Raw genomic sequence first — 5,597 nt, 5'->3', positions numbered from 1 at the left:
GGGCTTCAAGCGATTCTCCTGCCTCATCCTCCTGAGTAGCTGGGATTATAGGCGCCCGCTGCCATGCCCAGCTAATTTTTGGATTTTCAGTAGAGATGAGGTTTCGCCCTGTTGGCCAGGCTGGTCAGGTGATCCACTTCTAACCTCAGTTGCTCCATCTACCTAGGCCTCCCAAAATGCTGGGATTACAGGCATAAGCCACCGGGTAATCATTTATTTCACTCAACAAAGCGCTTGCTATGTACCAGGACCTGTTTTTGCAGAAAACAGGCAATCCATCACATTCCAGTGGGGTAGACATGGACAGGCCATAAAATCAATAACAAAAATATATGTTATAATAGATGGTTATGAGTGCTTTAGAGTAAAATTAAGTAGGAGAGGCAGGCAGGAAGTGTGTAGGCATGTTTCAATTTTATACAGGGTGGTCAAGGTTTGTTATCTACTTCGCCTTGTCAACAGTTCCTGCAGGACAAGAACAAATCTCACTTCCATTTGCCTTCACGCTTCCAGCACTTAGCACAGCACCAGGCACTCAGAGGCAGTAACTTTATACTGAATACATTTTATGCCTTCCGAGAAGCAAGCAGTTGAGAAACAAAGGTGTATAACTAGATATTGGCTCTAAGGTCCAAAATCTGAATAACCCAATCATTTGCGATTAATTTTATTCATTCCATTAACTTAAGCTAAAATCTTTTAGCACGTTTAGATTACAGACCAAAGTTGTGTTAACTAGTATTACAGGACTTTTCACGTTTTTTCAAACATCTTCTAGCCACCTCTGTGGCCCTACAACTACGCATAAGCTTTTACTTTTCAAAAAGCTTCCACAGCTTTTGCCAATTATTTCTTGATCTCGAGTAGCTACTGTAACAGCCTTGGAGTTTAACACTCAGGTTGCGGATCGGGACCAGTTATCAGTTCCTCGAACCTCAATGAATCACAAGGCAAGGTTCTACGCCCCGAAAAAACTACGAAAAGTGAGAAATCCTCTAAACACTCCTCGCGCGGTGCCCAGCAGGAATCTTGACCTCAAGATGGCGTCCCGTAGTCGTAACATTCAGTCGGCTCCAATCAAATATGGCAGGGTGGGTCATAATTTACAGTTCGGGCCTTTCTAGTAGTGGTTAGACGCTGCTTCTCTATGGTTATTCCGTCTCGATTTGGTCAGAGCCACCAGCGGAGACGATCTATATACGTTCTTCTCTATGGTTCCGCGCTCCACGCCTCCGGCCGCAGTGCATGCCGGGCAAGAGGAAGACCTCCAGCAGCTCCCCGCGCAGCGCGGCTGTGTTTGCGGCCTGTGCGAGTAGGCGCTTCTGCATTCAGCCTCCCGGGCGAGCGGCGCGCAGAAACCTCGAACCAGTGGAGCGCACTCGTAACCTGGATCCCCGAAGGCCGCGAAGGCAGTACCGTTTCCTCAGCGGCGGGTGAGTTTGTGTCTCTGAACGCGTGTGGAAACCGGAAGACCGGGTGATTCGGCTGGTGGAGGAGAAAAAGCCGGGGTGGCTGCGAAAGCGCCAGGGTGGGGTAGAGGTAAGGGGGGGGGGCGGGTGGGGGAGGGGACGGCACGAGGCTTGGTTTCTCCGCTTCTCTTTAGGCCTTGAAAACCAGTGGGCCCAGCCGGAGCCCGTGGAGGGTAGACCTACGGCTTGAGCTTTCCGTCTTGCATTGTCGCCCACTTTCCCTTTCCCTTCCACGTTCCGCCGCGGAGTGACTCGTCTCTGCACCTTGTGGGCTCCACGTTAGCCACAGAACGATCGATCTGCCCCTGGGGAGCCTTTCCCTGAGCCCCTTTGCCTACCGGAGCCCCACAGTGGATTTTCGGGCCTGGGACACACTCGTCCCAGGCTCTGCTTTGAAGTTAGCCTCCACCCACCCTTTTTAGCGAGGTGCTGGTCACCAACGGATATCTTTCCCTTCCTCTTTGGCCACCTAGAGCCCGCCACCAAGTAAACTGGCCCCACCCCCTTGGAATTGAGCTAATACCTACCTTTTTAGCACTGTCCTGGCTTGCCTAAGGTAGTCATGAATTTTGCCGTCCTTCTTCGCTCGTTGGAGCATGCGGTAAACTGTATATCGCCATTCATTCTAGGCGATTACTAAGCTCCACATTAAAATGTTACCTTCTCTTTCTTCTTTGGTCTTCCATCATGCTTTTAAAATACGTTTTTCCGGAATAGACCTAGGACTATGAAGGTTATTTTTAAGTTATGTAATACGGATTTGTATTGCCATGGAAATGCCATTTTGATACTGGGCAGAGTGGAGCCAAGGGAAGGGAAGAGATTGGACTTGTCTTGCACCATACTGCTATATTAGTGGGAAGTACTATGTATTAGGCCGTTGGCAGCAGTGTATAAACAAATTTCGCATTGTCTTTGGACTTTAATATTTTTTTATTGCCTTCTCTGCACTAGCATGGACTTTAATTTTTATTTTTAAGGTTATTTCCAAAAACATTCAGAGGACTTGAAAGACATTCAGTTGGTCATAAGTTACTCATGATTTCACTAAATCTTATACTATTCTAATTCATTTAACTTAAAGCCTTGGTTTTTCTTTTTTTTTTTTTTCCTTTTATTTCAAGCTTTGGTTTTTCTTTCTCTGTAAAACGAATTTGTAGGAGTATCCACCTTATAGGCTATTGAGGTTGGGGATTGAGAAAAACGTATGTAAAATCCTTGGTGCAATATCCAGGTAACACCTAGTAAGCGTTTAAATCTGTATTAATTGACATAGTTTGTTATTTAAGAATTTTTAATGAAATGTAAGAGCCCAATCCTGACTCTTAATAGTTTTAAGAAATGTATTCTGAATAGACTTTGAACAAGATCAAAACTAATCCTGCAGAAGTCTCTTTCTCATTGGTGTGTTATTGCTAGAAAGAGACATTGTGGTAGAGCAAAAACAGCCTTTGCGTTGGATAGTGGGGACCTTGGAGTGTCCACCCACATATTGTGTGCCCTTGAACAAATTAGCTTCTTCATGTGTAAAAATAATACACAACTGGTAAAGAGCACCTGGTAATTTGGGAGATTAAATGGGAAAATGCATGATAAAGACTTTTGTAAACAAAGTAAATTTAACTGTTGGTGTAAGTAGTTCATCCTTTGGGGGTAACCAGTTTTCCAGTAATTTTGTTGTTTTCTTTTTGTTTCTTTTTTTTGTTTTTTGTTTGCTAAAGTGGGTTCTTTAGGAAATAAAAGGACCCCTTCCTTTCCCTTCTCCTTGTAGGGTACCAAAAGGCTTTTAAGAAGAAACGTTTTTATTGTCCCACTGTCTTATAGGCATCATGTGTTAATGCCTATTTCCACAGGCATTAACTGGTTTGTTTTTGTTTTGTTTTGTTTTGTTTTGTTGTGGTGGGGAGGGTGCTGAGTCTTGTTCTGACACCCAGGCATGAGTGCAATGGTAAGATCTCTGCTCACTGCAACCTCCACCGCCCGGGTTCAAGCGATTCTCCTGCCTCAGCCTCCCAAGTAGCTGGGTCTATAGGTGCCTGCCACCACACCCAGCTAATTTTTGTATTTTTAGTAGAGTCGGGGTTTCACCATGTTGTCCAGGCTGGTCTTGATTCCTGACCTCATATGATCCGCCTGCCTCAGCCTCCTTAAGTGCTGGGATTACCCTTGTGAGCCACCGCTCACAAATGGCAACTATGAACTATATTGACATTTCAAATTTACCTGTAATGCACAATTCAGTGATTTTTAGTAAATATACAAAGTTGTGCATCCATTACCCCAAGTTTTTTTTTTTTTTTTTTTTTTTTTTTTTTAATTTTTTGCATCAGAATTTAGCTCTTACTGCCCAGGCTGGAGTGCAATAGCGAGATCTTGGCTCATTGCAACCTCTGCCTCACAGGTTCAAGCAATTCTCCTGCCTCACCTTCCCGAGTAGCTGGGATTACAGGCAGGTGCCACCATGCCCGGCTAACCAAATTTTGTATATTATCATATATTTTTTCTTTATAGATAGTAGTAGTGCTGCTTTTTTGTTTCATTTTGAGATGGGGTCTGTTTCACCCAGGTTCAAGTGCAGTGCTGTGATCTCGGATCATTGCTACTTCTGCATCCCAGGCTTAGGTAATCTTCCTATTCCAGCATCCCAAGTAGCTTGCACCACAGGCTTATGCTACCATGCCCGGGTAGTTTTTTGTATTTTTGGTAAAGACGGGGTTTCACCATGTTTTCCAGGCTTGTCTGGAACTCAAGCACAAGGGATCCACCTGCCTCAGCTTCTCAGTGTGCTGGGATTACAGGTATGAACCACGGTGCCCAGCCTTTTTTTTTTTTTAAAGATAGCTTCTTCCTGTGTTGCCGGGGCTGGAATGCAGTGGCTATTCACAGGGTAATCCCACTACTACTGATCAGTTTGGGAGTTTTGCCCTTCTCTGTTGGCAACCTCATGGTTCCCCCTCATCCCAGGAGGTTACCATATTGATGCTCAATGAACTTAGCATGAACACTCGATTAGCATAGTGCTGCAGCCCAGAACTCCTGGGCTCATTCATTCTCCTGGGTAGCTGTATTTATGGGCAGGCACAGTAATGTTGCCGTTTAATCACTGAAAGTGGTAAAACAACAAAATGACAATGTCAGAAAAAGATTAGCTCCTTTTTGGAGATTTTAAAACAGTTGAGTATTTTCATATTTCTGAAAAGCTTTGCTGTAAAAGTAGTTTTTCTGTTAAGCATTTCCCATTCTTCTTTAGGCATAAAACACTTTTTTCTAGGAATAATTCCTGTAGACCTGGCACATAATTGGAAGTAGATGTTGAATGAATGAGTGAATTGTATGTAAATATTTGCGGAGGGGAATCTGTCAGTTCATTCTTTTTGTTGTTGTTGTTTTTGTTTTTGTTTTTTTTTTGAGACGGAGTTTCACTCATGTTACCCAGGCTGGAGTGTAATGGCGCGATCTTGGCTCACCACAACCTCCGCCTCCTGGGTTCAGGCAGTTCTCCTGCCTCAGCCTCCTGAGTAGCTGGGATTACAAGCACATGCCACCATGCCCAGCTAATTTTTTGTATTTTTAGTAGAAACGGGGTTTCACCATGTTGACCAGGATGGTCTCGATCTCTTGACCTCGTGATCCACCCGCCTCGGCCTCCCAAAGTGCTGGGATTACAGGCTTGAGCCACCGTGCCCGGCCTTGTCAGTTCATTCTTACCATTTCAGAAATTTGGCACATACTGTACTGATGGAGCTAGTCTAAAATAATCTATCTTGGGAGAAATACTTTGTTTCTGTTTGGATAAGTCTACAATAGAGGAATGCTTTTAAGCAGTATTTTGCTATATTTTGCATACTTGTAGTATTCTCAAGAGTGCAGAAAAAAGAATGGTTTGAAAGAGTAAAGAGAAAAAAAGAAGGCCGGGCGCGGTGGCTCAAGCCTGTAATCCCAGCACTTTGGGAGGCCGAGGCGGGTGGATCACGAGGTCAAGAGATCGAGACCATCCTGGTCAACAAGGTGAAACCCCGTCTCTGCTAAAAATACAAAAATTAGCTGGGCATGGTGGTGCGCGCCTGTAGTCCCAGCTACTTGGGAGGCTGAGGCAGGAGAATTGCCTGAACCCAGGAGGCGGAGGTT

General features: G+C 44.7%; 1 long non-coding RNA gene across 1 annotated transcript in view; it reads left to right on the top strand.

Annotated features, from left to right (window-relative positions):
- Positions 1-1,297: 1,297 nt before the first annotated feature.
- The window catches only part of LOC119471260, a 14,925-nt gene continuing 10,625 nt past the window's right edge, over positions 1,298-5,597 (top strand). Inside the window, exon 1 of the long non-coding RNA XR_005200296.1 lies at positions 1,298-1,433. This is a non-coding gene — a long non-coding RNA (uncharacterized LOC119471260). The remainder of the gene's footprint in view (positions 1,434-5,597) is intronic.

Source organism: Cebus imitator, unplaced genomic scaffold (genome assembly GCF_001604975.1).
Source record: "Cebus imitator isolate Cc_AM_T3 unplaced genomic scaffold, Cebus_imitator-1.0 Scaffold54, whole genome shotgun sequence".
Classification (NCBI taxonomy): Eukaryota; Metazoa; Chordata; class Mammalia; order Primates; family Cebidae; genus Cebus; species Cebus imitator.
The sequence above is the reverse complement of the archived record's forward strand: the minus strand, read 5'-3'. Positions and strand labels throughout refer to the sequence as shown.